The following is a 13,562-nucleotide window of genomic DNA, read 5'->3' on the forward strand; positions in this document are numbered from 1 at the left end:
ATGATTATTACCTTATAATTATATAAATGTTACTAGTGTTGGTGTATAAGATTGAAGATGAAAATGAAAGAAAAGAGATAAGAGAGAAAATTGAGTAACTAACTTTCAAACGGAAAAATTCAGTTACAATTTTGTTACACTCTCTCAAAATGAATTCTCTACTAAACTAAAATTTAACGTTCAGTATTTATACTACCAAATTTAAATGCAACTCAAATTAAATTGAAATGCAAATCTAAGATGTGTTGAATTTGGACTAGACTTCAACACCATCCCTAAATCCACATTCAAGATTAAAATGAACAAGTTGCTTCTGAGTGCTAAAGTGAATAACTTCAAACATTCCATTATGAAAAATGATTGCCCAAAAAATGGAACTCTGTGCCAATGTGTTTGCTTCTCCCATGTAGTATTGGGTTCTTGGCAAGGCTTATGGGAGATTTGTTGTATATCATCAGCTTCACAAGCTTGCTCATCTTGATCTTTAGATCCTACAATAAATTCATCATCCAAAGAACTTGACACGGAGACAAATCACCTGCAATGTACTCAGCTTCACAGGCTGACAAGACAACTACATGTTGCTTCTTGGAGCACCAAGAAATGGGACTTCTCAGATACTTGAAGAAATATCCAAAAGTACTTCTTATGTTAACTCTATCTCCGCACCAATCAGAGTCTGAATAGCATATTAACTCTGAATCAGATTTAGCACCAGAAGGGAATAAAACTCATTACCTCAGAGTTCCTTTAATGTACCTCAGTATCCTAGCAACAACTTGGTAATATGACCACTTTGGTTTGTTCATAAACCTACTTACCATTCCAACAACATAAAAGACGTCAGGTCTAGTGTTATAGAGATATCTCAATGAGCAAACCAACCGCTTAAAAAGTATAGCATCTACATCATCACCCTCAACATAAAAATTCAGCTTGTGATTTGTTTCAGCAGGTTTGATTGTAGACTTGCAATTTGATAACTGAAATCTCTTCAGAAGTTCAAGTTCATACTCTAGCTAATGAAAGATTATATCCTTCTTAGAGTACAAAATCTTCATTCCTAGAAAATATACCATGTTTCCTAAATCAATCATCTCAAACTCATTCATCAGCACCTTCTTAAACTTGACTATCTCATATCAACTAGTCCCTGTTAGCAATATGTCATCAACATAAAGACACACCAGAATCATATTGCTTTTAGAGATATGCTGAACATAAACCTCATACTTCATCTCACATTTTTGAATCCTTAAAGCTGGAAAAATGAATCGATTTTCATATTCCAAGCTATAGGAGCTTGTTCAGTCCATACAAGGCTTTATGCAACTTATACATCATCCCTTACTGATTCTTTTTCTCACATCCAGAAGGTTGTAACACATAGTTTTTTTCTTGTAAAGGACCATTCAGAAAGGCATATTTCACATCTAAATGCATCAGGGGACAATTTCTATTTGCAGCTATAATAATCACCAATCTGACACCAATCTGATTGTTCATGTCTAGCTGCAAGAGCAAACACTTCAAAGTAGTCTAAACTAGATTTCGGAAATACCCTTTAACTACTAACCTTTCTTTGTGTTTGCCAATTGATCCATCTTGTTTTAGTTTTATGTTGAAAACCCATTTGATACTAATTCCTTTCTTATTCTTTGGAAGCTCAGTCAAATCCCAAGTTTTGTTTCTATCTTGAGCCTTAAGTTCTTCTTTCATGACCTTAAGCCACGCTTTCTTCTTGAGAGTTTCTTCAGTATTAACAGGTTCAGATTCTACTAACATGACACACTAAATGACTTCTCCTTCAGAGTTTATCTCAATATCTTGCAACATGTCAAACTTTGTGAATCTTCTTTCTATTTATCTGGTTCTTTGGCGCCTTTAAACTTGTTCAGAATCTTCTTCAAATGCTGGAACAGTATCAGATGTTAGACCACCTTCAAAAGTTCCACCTTCAGAGGTATTACCACCGTCAGAGGTTGGATTACCTTCAAAGTCTGGATCATCAGAATCTGGATATGAATTAGTTTCACCTTCAGAGTCAGACTCCTTTTCAGAGTCTCCTTCAGCTTCAGAGTTACCTTCAGACTCTAACTCATCTTCAGTGGCAGAATCCCCTTCAAAGGCAGTTTCTCCTTCAGAAGTAATCTCAGGTGTCACCACTAAACAAGAGTTAGATTGAGACTTGCTCCAATCTCACACTTCTGCTTCCTTCATAATAACATCTTTGATAACTTCAATTTTGTTAATGACTAGAAAATAGAGCTAATAAGCAAATATACCGTGGTACACAATCAACAACATTACTTTGCTTCAATCATCCAACTTCTTTCTAGTAGCACCTGGAACATGTTTGTAACAAACATAACCAAATACTCTAAAATGACTCACACTTTGCTTATCTCTTGTCCATTGCTCAAAAGGAACATTTTCCTTCAGGTTCTGGGTTGGATACCTATTTAGCACATATGTTGCAATGGCATAAGCTTCACCCCACAAGGTGTGAGGGAGCTTATTTTTTTTAGTAGGCTCCTTGTCATATCAAGCAAAGGCTAATTTCTTCTTTCAATAAGACGATTGTGCTAAGAAGTGTATGGAGAAGTAACCTCGTGCTCAGCTTCATTTTCCTCACAATACTTCTTGATTTCTACTCACCTCCACCACCAATTCTATGAACTTTCAACTTCTGACCACTTTGTTTTTCACGTATCACTTTAAACTTTTGAAACTAAGCAAACACCTCATGCTTAAACTTGTTGAGTGCTAACTATGTCATTCTTGTGAACTAATCTACAAAGGACACAAATTACATGTTTCCTCCAAGTGAAGGTACTTCAAATGGCCCACATACATTAGAATGCACTACTCCTAAAGCATGTTTTCCTCTTGGAGCCACTTCTGATGCAAATGGAAATCTAGGTTGCTTGCCTTTCATGCATATCTCACATGACTTCTCAGGATTCACAATCTTAGGAATGTCATGTACCAACTTCTTAGAACTAAGATGCCCTAAGCTTCTAAAGTTCAGATGCCCCAATCTCTTGTGCTACAGCTCATTGTCACCTTCAGCACCTTCTTCAATAAGACATTTAGTTTCAACTGTCTCTGCATTCTCCTTGATTGTTTTGTCGCTTCCCTGCTCCTATTGCATAATTAGCTTCTGATCAGAACCATACAACTTCAAGAGACTGTTCTTCATATTTACTAAGAAAAATTTCTCAAATAGCTTACCGACACTCATCAGATTGCTCTTCATACCAGGAACATACCAAACATCCTTAATCAGAATAGATTTTCCATTATTCACTCTGAATTTGACATTTCCCATTCCTTCAGCACTAAGGTAGTTATCATCAACACATATGATATTTGTCCTCTTTCTAGAGTCAAAATCCATTATCCATTGTTTGTTTCCAGTTAGGTGATTTGAGCACCCAATATCCATACATCACCAGTCTACCAAATATCCACCATCAAATTCAGAAGCCATCAATAGCATAAGTTCATCATCAGAATGTCCTCTCACTATGTTTGCTTCTTCTCACTTTCTTTCCTTGTTTGACCAACACTCCTTAGCAAAATGGTAAAACATGTTACAATTGTAACACTGAACTTTTCTCTTATAACACTTATCCTTTCCCTTCTAATGTTTTTTCTCATTAGATTTGGAGACTTCTGACTTCTGAGAACCACCATGTCTCTTCTTGGACTCTTACTAAGACTGCTTCTAATTCTTCTTACTAGAAGACGCTTTTAGAACCTGTAACACCCTCTAATTTCCATGTTAAATATATTGCATAATTAGAGTAAAAGCATGCATATCAAAGAGGGTGTCACATGTATTACAAAATTACAACGAAAACAGAACATTATAATGCATCTAGTCATGTTCATAACACACATTTGAATATCATGTTTCATATGCACATCATAGTTGAATAATAAGAATGATACCATTAACAATATCTCAACTTAGTAACTCATGTATACAAGCATTAGGCACTAAGGCTACATATCACAAAACATCAACATATCCAAAATGTAAAGAGAGTAATATAATATCTCTTAAAAAATAAACATGAAATCAAACGTAAAACCCCCAAGTGTTACATAACGAAAGCATGAGACTATCCCTACCTAGGAAAATGATAAAACGAAAGAAAAGCTCCTCAGCTAAATCCTCATAAAGCACGCGAGCACCTCTACTCCTCAGTACCTGAGTGATATCATACAAAACATCAATTCAGTAGAAGGGTGAGAATTCATATCATTATGGAAATATATAATAATAAGCAATGTATATCACATGAAACAATATAATTCCACACACTTGAAGTATACATGTATTTAACAATTCATAAATACATATTACATATTCACATGTACAACATGGCTCAAAGGATTCAAGGTAATCAAGTAAATCATTTACAATTATCACCAAGATACCAATCACACAATTATTACATTATAACACCAAACCACAATTCAGATCGACGCATGTGACTCCAAATGCGACTCAATGCAAATTCATGTGGTAAAAATGTTATCCTTAACGGATTCCCTGCGTCCATCACTCAGACAGATAACCACCAATAAGCCCATCCTCTAAGCTTCAAGCCAATCCTCTAGGTTTGGGATAAGTCAATAGCTGCCACGAAACTACCAAATAATGCCTCTTTCTCACAAATGAATGCATGTATAAATCAACAATTATTTGCAATTAAGACCATCTCTCAATCTTAATCATACAAGCATATATCTCACCATTTATCACATATGAATTTCACATCATTTGCACAAACATACACATAACCATGTAATCAATCCCACATGAAAACATCATCACAAAACTCACCAAATCCACATATCACAAATAACAAGTAGCAAACACAACTCAATAATGTTATTCTCAAGTAATCAGAATTCACAACATACATACATGGAATTTCATGTTTCATGTTATCATAAAAAATTGATTCAAAACCCATTCAAACGATTCTAGAAAATTGTGGAAAATTCACTATAATTCATGATAAATCATAAGCATACAAAGACCTAACTCAATTCAAAAAAATCTAAACTTTGCATTGCAGACCGTGCTAAGTGCGATGGACCGCGCTAAGCCCGCTTGCGATTCTGTAGAAAAATTCTGCTACGGACAACATTTTGTCCAATCAGGAATTGTTCACCAAAAATCATCCAAAACAGCAATTTAATTATGGAAATAATGTATTCTAACATATACATAACATATAGGATCATTTATCATCACAAAAAAAAGATTTCATGACATTGATTTCATCACCTCATTTCAAACCCTAACATTTCAAATATATGAAAATGATGAACAAATCCTAATTTCATGCTACTACCCTTGCATAATCATTATACAAACCCATAATAATAGAAAATTCCATCCTCACCTTAGGTTTTGAGCTTCTAGGGTTACCTCCTATTCTCTTTCTCCTCTCTTCTCTTTTCTTAATATCTTTCTATTTTCTCTTATTTTGTGAAAATATCACTAACACAATATTATCTATATGAGCTTACTCATTAACACCTCACTATTACTCATTCTAACCAACATTAGGCCCAATTGACTATTTTCTCATTTTCATACTTACCAACTCAAAACATAAATATCACAAATCACGTATTTCATCAATTATCATACCACATAATAATTAATAAAATAAACAAATAATTAAATAATGAATAAAATAATAAATAATAAAAATGAGATGTAACAACTCTCCCCCACTTAAAATATTTTTGTTCTCGAAAATTACCTCAAACAAACATCTCAGGATACGACTCCTGCATCTTACTCTCAAGTTCCCAAGTCGCATTTCCACCTGTCGGTCCTCCCCCCACGACCTTTGTAACACCCTTCTAAAACTCCATGATTTTCACGAATATTTTTAATAAATAAATAAACATAAAACAAAGCAAGGATGTCACATCTTCATAAAAATTCATATTACAATTAGTCCTGCTCTGTGAAATATTGAAACATAAATAACATCTTTAGTGCCATGAATCAAATTACTTCAAACTTTGCAGCGGAATAAATATCTCTTAGAACTTCTTCATAAATTAATCATTACCATGAAAGATAGTTCAAACATCGACAAGGTCATCATACTTCGTGTTTATAACTTCATGATTATTAAAGTAGTACATAATCTTTAAAATAAAAAATGCTCAAGGTTCACAATCAATCGATCTTAACCCTGATTTTACATATCAGAGCAAGACCCACTGGACTCACGAAAACTAAATAGCTCCCTTCGAAGCTACCTCTTATGCTTCCTGCAGTAAACTTGATCACCTGCGCGTTACCCACGTAGAGGTAACATTCAAACAGAGAGAGCGAGTAAATCATAATCAATATAAAAGACATAAGGAATAGATATGGTAGTTATATCAAGGAAAAAACAAACAGATAACACCATTTACTACATTCCATCACATAACAACAATCACCAATTCTCCATGTCACAACATCATAAATCTGAGAATCAATCAAATACATCACTTAAAATATACCAACATCATCTTCCAAGAATCAATCAAAGACATCACATAATCTTAGTATTGTGCAATGCCTCAAATAATGAAATGCAATTTCATAAGACTCATGCATGTGGTACCTACAGGGAATACACCCCCATCACAATTGCCAACAAATAGAGGTAGCAACAAGGCATAAGCCTTCATCTTAGTTTGCCAATCCAGGCCATCTTACAGAGCATAAACCCTCAACAATGTAATGTATACAATGCCAACATGCAAAAACATACTCATGCAACCACAAGGCATAAGCCTTCAATAAACGCCAATATAGGCCAACAACAACATCATCATACAATATATTATGTAATTCATTCATATATCATTCGTACAACATCATCACGGTTAATTAAACTTCTTAATAAAAGCATACTTATTGTTAATTCGTCACAAGGCATCATTATCTCATCACAAGGAAAACACACATCATTGTCTCAATAACATCATATCGTTATAAGGGAAACATACATCTAGATATATCATGACATGGTTACGCCAATTCATAGCGAAGAGCATACTTACTATGTTATCACGACATCATCTCATCACTCAATCCTAATACAATTAATAGGATACTACATCTTATGAATCATTTTATTCCACCATGTTATAGTTCATTGCGATAGCTTTTCAACACTTTGAATGGCGCATCAATCAGAGTCTAAAAACTCGAGTTATGGCCTTTATAAAAATCTGTCCGAAAAATGGATGTCTGTCGTGAATGCTCAGGTCAACCCTCCAGTTGACGCATACTGAGTTTTTAGAATTCATGATTCAATGCAAAGCCTGCTTAGGTCGATGCGCCACTAGCAAATGTGGAGTCTGTCTCCCTCGAGTATGCTCAGGTCGACCCTCCTTGTTCTTCGAGTCGACGCATAGCTGTTTTGTGTTGAATTTTCTGCTACGTATTCCTGCACCTAAAAAGACCTTATTCCACTTGAATCCAACACCATACAGCCTCAAAATCATCTTAATTCCTCATGTTTATCCCATATAAAAACATCTCAAACCATTATACATTCTATACATCAATTGAGAACAATTAACATATTAAATCATCATCGATTTCATCATGTTCATCTCATTATCAAAACTACACCAAAACCCCAATAATCCTACAATTATCTAAGCCGTGAATCAATTATAATAACTATTCTTGCATAAACAGCCAGATCCCGAGGAGCTTGCCCTCAGAGATGAGGGGAGCCTCGGGAAAAGATGATTTAGTGACTGACTTGAGGGATTTGGAAGCGGTAGGCTAGGCATCGTGTTCCAAGAGAGTGTCTGGCTTATCCCTCATACAGGAGCCCCTATGTGAATCTAATCTCGTGATGGATCATCTTACCGATCTCTGAGGTTTTGAGACTTATTTTTGCCAGGAGCTAAAGTTTACTTATCTTTGCTAAAGCCGATTATGCCAGAGGCTTAAGAGTGCGCTTGGACTTTATTTTTGATCCACTTGTCTAGTAAGGTCTTTTGTTATTTCCGAGTTTATAAAAATGCTCGGAACTTTAGTCCTCTTTAAAGGTTTCCAATGTACTTGGATTTGGTTTAGGCCATAGTTTAAGTTTTACTTAGCCGATTATGCCAGAGGCTTAAGAGTGCGCTTGGACTTTTGACTTTGGGTGTAGAGCCCCTTGCAAGGATTCACTGAAGACGGTTTTGAGAGCCTTGGCAAGGTTGATTGTAAAGCCTGTATTTAATTAATTATTTTAATTAAATATTATTGAATATTTTTTTGGTTTGTTTTGATTATTAGATGAATATGTCGAATATGTGGTTTAGTTGTTAAATTGATAGTCGAGTAAAATTAGTCGAGAAATTAATATTATAAATAATATTAGTTTAGTAGAATTATTAATTTAATAATTAAGTTAAGTTTGGGGGTAATAGGAAAACTTATGGTGACTACTAGTAAACCCATTAAGACCCATAGTGGCCCTTTTATTTTATTAAGTCTTAAAATTTCTAATAATTAGAAGTAGCAGTTAACAAAACCAAAACTAAAGAAAAAGTATCACGTAGCAGCATAAGGAAAATAAGGGTTTGGTGCTAGCAATTCAAGGTTGCTGTTTTAGAGTTCAAATCCCAATCAAATTTTCGAGCTTCCTTCAATCCAATCAGGTAAGGGTGGATTCAAATCTTATAACCGAGATTATGATAGTTAGTATGTAGGATTTGGATTTATATAATTTTCTATTATGTGGTATTAATTTTATTGGAATTAGTATATTATAGAGACTCGTTGATATTTGAGAGAACAATTGGAATAGTGGTAATAAAATGATATACACACATACACATAGGAGCGGCGCCTATTGGCTTTTTCTGTCTCTCTCGTTACTTTTGACCCAGCTAGAATTTTTTTTATTAGATTATATGTAAACATGGAGAATTAAAAAAAGAAAAGAAAAGCTAGGATTGTGGGGGGTAGTCGCCTAGCACCTTGAGTGGGGGCCACATGAACTCTTAATGTGTATTTAGTTTATTAGAACAAGTAGTGTCTTTAGATTATGGTTTTGTCTTTAGATTATTACATACAAGTAGTGTCTTTAGATTATAATATACATAAATAAGTGATTTAATCTTTTGAAAACATAACTCACCTTTTCCTGATCTTTCAACCGCGAGTGTATTTATTATTGGTGGCAGTTGGTTTCTTTTAGTTTACTATTAGAGTAATGTTATTCTTACACCATATTTATACACTAATACTTACACTAAATACTATTCACTGAGTGTTTTTTAAAATAAAATAAATAATATTTATAAAAAATATTTTTTATTTTTAAAATTACAGACAACACTGTTCATGTACGGACGTGCATTAACCAAGTTTTTATACTGCATTAACCAAATTTGATGACTGCTAAAAATTATTTTTAATACCTGAATGTTGCATTAACCAACTTCATTACTGCATTGACCAGATTTTTACACTGCATTAACCAAATTTTGTGACTACTGTAAAGTACTATTCATGGGTGTAAGAATAACATTATTCAAATTTGGTTAATGCAGTGTAAAAACTTGGTTAATTCAGTAATGAAGTTGGCTAATGCAACATTCATGTATTAAAAATAATTTTTAGCAGTCACCAAACTTGGTTAATGCAGTGTAAAAACCTGGGTAATGCAGTAATGAAATTGGCTAATGCAACATCCAGGTACTAAAAATATTTTTTAGCAATCATCAAACTTGGTTAATGCAGTGTAAAAATTTGGTTAATACAGTAATGAAGTTGGTTAATGCACGTCCGTACATGAATAGTGTTGTCTGTACTTTTAAAAATAAAAAATATTTTTTATAAATATTATTATTTTATTTTTAAAAAACACTGTTCACCTTATAAATACGGTGAACGGTGTTTGGTGTAAGTATTGGTGTATGAATATGGTGTAAGAATAGCATTTCTCTTACTATAAAGTAGTAGTATCAATTATTAAATATGGGTAATGGAATTAGACATTGGCAATACTTGATTAAGTAGTATAAAATAATAGCAATAATAATAATAATAATAATAATAATAATAATAATAATAATAATAATAATAATAGGTGCTAACAAGAGAATTGTGCAGACAATGATTTTAGCAGAAACATGGAAGCAACAGAAATTGGATTTTTTTTTATCAGGACTGGAATTGATGACAATGCAGTTTGGTAGTGGCCGAAAATTAGTTTAGAATGATTAACTTATAGCCAAATAACTCAGCAATAGTAGAATTAAGCAGAAACATAATTGAGTGGTTGCAATGCAGGAAATAGGAAACAATACGAATTTTAGTCGCACCGGTAGAATTTAGCGGTATAGTTAGTTGTCCAGAATTGGATGAAATTTGTTGGAGAGATTCGTACACACTAGTAGATAATTGTGACGTGTTTATTTTGCTAAATAATTGTCGAACGCAAAAAATTGCAGGCACAGTTGAATATAATGAATTTGTATGTCATTCATAACGTCGCATACATTGCATTGTTTAAGTTGGCATTGATGGCATCCGATTAAGTTGGCCTTGATGGAACCTGTTTAAGTTAAAAATGACTCGATAACCTGGCATATTATTAAGTTGGGAGTTTTACTCCGAATGGTACCATATTCATTTGCACAAGTTGAGTCGCATTGAGTCGTATTGATGAAGTTGTTTTATGTTGAGTATTGAATGGTTGTGTTGTGATTGTCGTGAAGTGGTGAATATTGTATGATCCTAGTCTAACATAATATTTATCATACTCTTGCTTATATTATTCGATATCTCACCCCTTCTGTTTGAATGTTATTCTCTGTTGGTAACGTGCATGTAACCAAGGAGAGTAGCTATTATCGTTTTAGTTCGAGAGGGTGTCATTGTTCTGATACGTAGCACTCGGGGGGAATGAACGCTTATTTGAATTTCCTTTGTTGTTTTCAGTTGAACTCAAGTTGTTATTTTAAAGAATTGTTTTGACTTACGTTGTTTACTTTAAAATATGCTACGACAATTGAAGTTTATGTTGACATTGAAATTATGTCGAATAATCCACTGTGTGGTTTTTAATTGAAAGTTATTTTGAGTTGAGACTATACAGGTTGTGATTTTTATTGTTACAGGTGTGCTATGTATCTCTAATTGCAATTATGCAAAATACGTTTTTTGTGTATCTCTAATTGTTTTAAAGAATTGTTTTGACTTACGTTGTTTACTTTAAAATATGCTACGACAATTGAAGAGTCGAGTTTATGTTGACAATTGAAGTTTTTTGTGTATCTCTAATTGTTTTAAAGAATTGTTTTGACTTACGTTGTTTACTTTAAAATATGCTACGACAATTGAAGTTTATGTTGACATTGAAATTATGTCGAATAATCCACTGTGTGGTTTTTAATTGAAAGTTATTTTGAGTTGAGACTATACAGGTTGTGATTTTTATTGTTACAGGTGTGCTATGTATCTCTAATTGCAATTATGCAAAATACGTTTTTTGTGTATCTCTAATTGTTTTAAAGAATTGTTTTGACTTACGTTGTTTACTTTAAAATAACTTTGCATTGGATCGATGATATGGAAAAGAGTCGAGTTTCATTTCTCTGTACCGGGTGATGATGGACTAAGAACTCGTTACCTTAACTGGATTAGGGTTTGTTGTGGTTACTTGAGATACAAGTTATCTTAGTACAACTAATGTTTACTTGAGTTTCTTAATGAGGAACTTAGAGAGAAGCGTTATGGTATATTTAAAGGTGGCGAGTCGGTTGGATTTTTTATGCAAAGTTGAATAAGAGCCATTTTTATATGCATACTGTGAAAGGAGAAAATAGGGTTTATTCCTACAAAGGTTGAATTTTGGTCAACAAAGTCAACTAGAGGGGGTTGACTTTCTGTTGACCGAATCCTTGGAAATCCATTTTACTTCATATTGAGTATTACTATTCAAGTGGTTGTTATATTGTGAAGCATTTCATCCAAGACAAGACGAATTCAAGTGGAGGAAATAGGAAATTCAAAAGAGCTTTGAGAGATTTCATTATAAAAGATTACCACACCATGTCAACTCGCTTTTTAATCTCATTCAAAAGAGAACATTTCACAACATGTTTAAGGTCACTGCCTATTTTTAAACCAGCTTACATTTAACATTAAATGTTCGCAGTACATAAGAACTACACACAAAAAAAACACAGTTAAACTGTCTCAAGTCTCTTAACAGATTTTTGAGATATCAAAAACAAAGAACAGCCATACAAGTCACACCTATCCAACCATATACATCAAGCCAACCACCAAGTTCTAACACTTCTAATCAATTTCCAACTTTCAACCAAACCTAACAGAGGCTTACAAAATAACAAACAATACTAAAGCCTATTCTTTACTCAAATCTTCAAATTCAACTTGTTGAGCATCATATTGTACCAGTTTTTTCTTAAAGACCATGAGTTTGTTCTTTGTCACTATCAATCTGAGTGGTCCATGGGGAAAGTCTTGATTAGCACCTTTACGCTCCGCAACGTAACTCTCAGTGTTGGGCTCGCGTGAGTGAGTTCTTTGTGCTCCCACCATTGACCGTATACACTATTGTGAAAGTCCCGCAGGTTGTAGACATTGATTCATTGCAGTAGTTGCTCAATGCCCACAAGAACTCTGATCTGCGTAAACTGTAATCAGAAGCCAGGAAGGGAATTTCAAGGTGGTACATCAAACATTCAAACCATTAAAACTTCTAACAAAATTTCATCCATCCACATTTATCACATACATTCAAGCAAAAGCATATCAATGGAATTTCACTAACCATTCATTTCAGAAAGAAAATGCTTGCTACAACTTATACTAGTCAGCCCCATGTCTTAACCTTCGCCGAGCCTACACAGCCAAACAAAATCAACATGACACATCAAAACCAGTCCCTGCAACATTCAGAATACCATACGCCAAGCACAATTCAAAAATTCAAAGCCAATACATTCCAACAGTCCAATTGTTGCCCTCATACACAATCAAGCATACATACATACATGAAAAAGAAACTACAGCAGTCCCATTAACCAAAACCAATTAATATTAAATAGCAAAATAACCAAACCTCCAAACTGACTCAAACTACCAAACAATAATCCCTAACAGAAGTTACTAACCGATGCCACGTAATAGAACTCCCAACTGTCCTATAACATTCATAACAGAATCTCACTAACCGATTCTCACCGTAACTAATCCCTAACCATATATAACAAACCTATGACAGAAACTAGATGAAAACAGAACCTAACTAACTTCCTCCTAACAAATTTGTAACTACCTATCAACCAACCTTTCAACCGATTCATTCCTCACCATTCATCTCATAAAAAACTCCCTTTAATCCAATGGCTCAGCTGACTCCTCCTCTAACTATATCAGTTAATCTCCCTCCACAACTTTCACTTACACGCCATTTTTCACCTCATCTTTTCCACCAATTCACACTCTCTGAATCATCTTCTTCATCACCCTTCACACATCA

The sequence above is a fragment of the Vicia villosa genome, linkage group LG4 (genome assembly GCF_029867415.1).
Source record: "Vicia villosa cultivar HV-30 ecotype Madison, WI linkage group LG4, Vvil1.0, whole genome shotgun sequence".
NCBI lineage: Eukaryota > Viridiplantae > Streptophyta > Magnoliopsida > Fabales > Fabaceae > Vicia > Vicia villosa.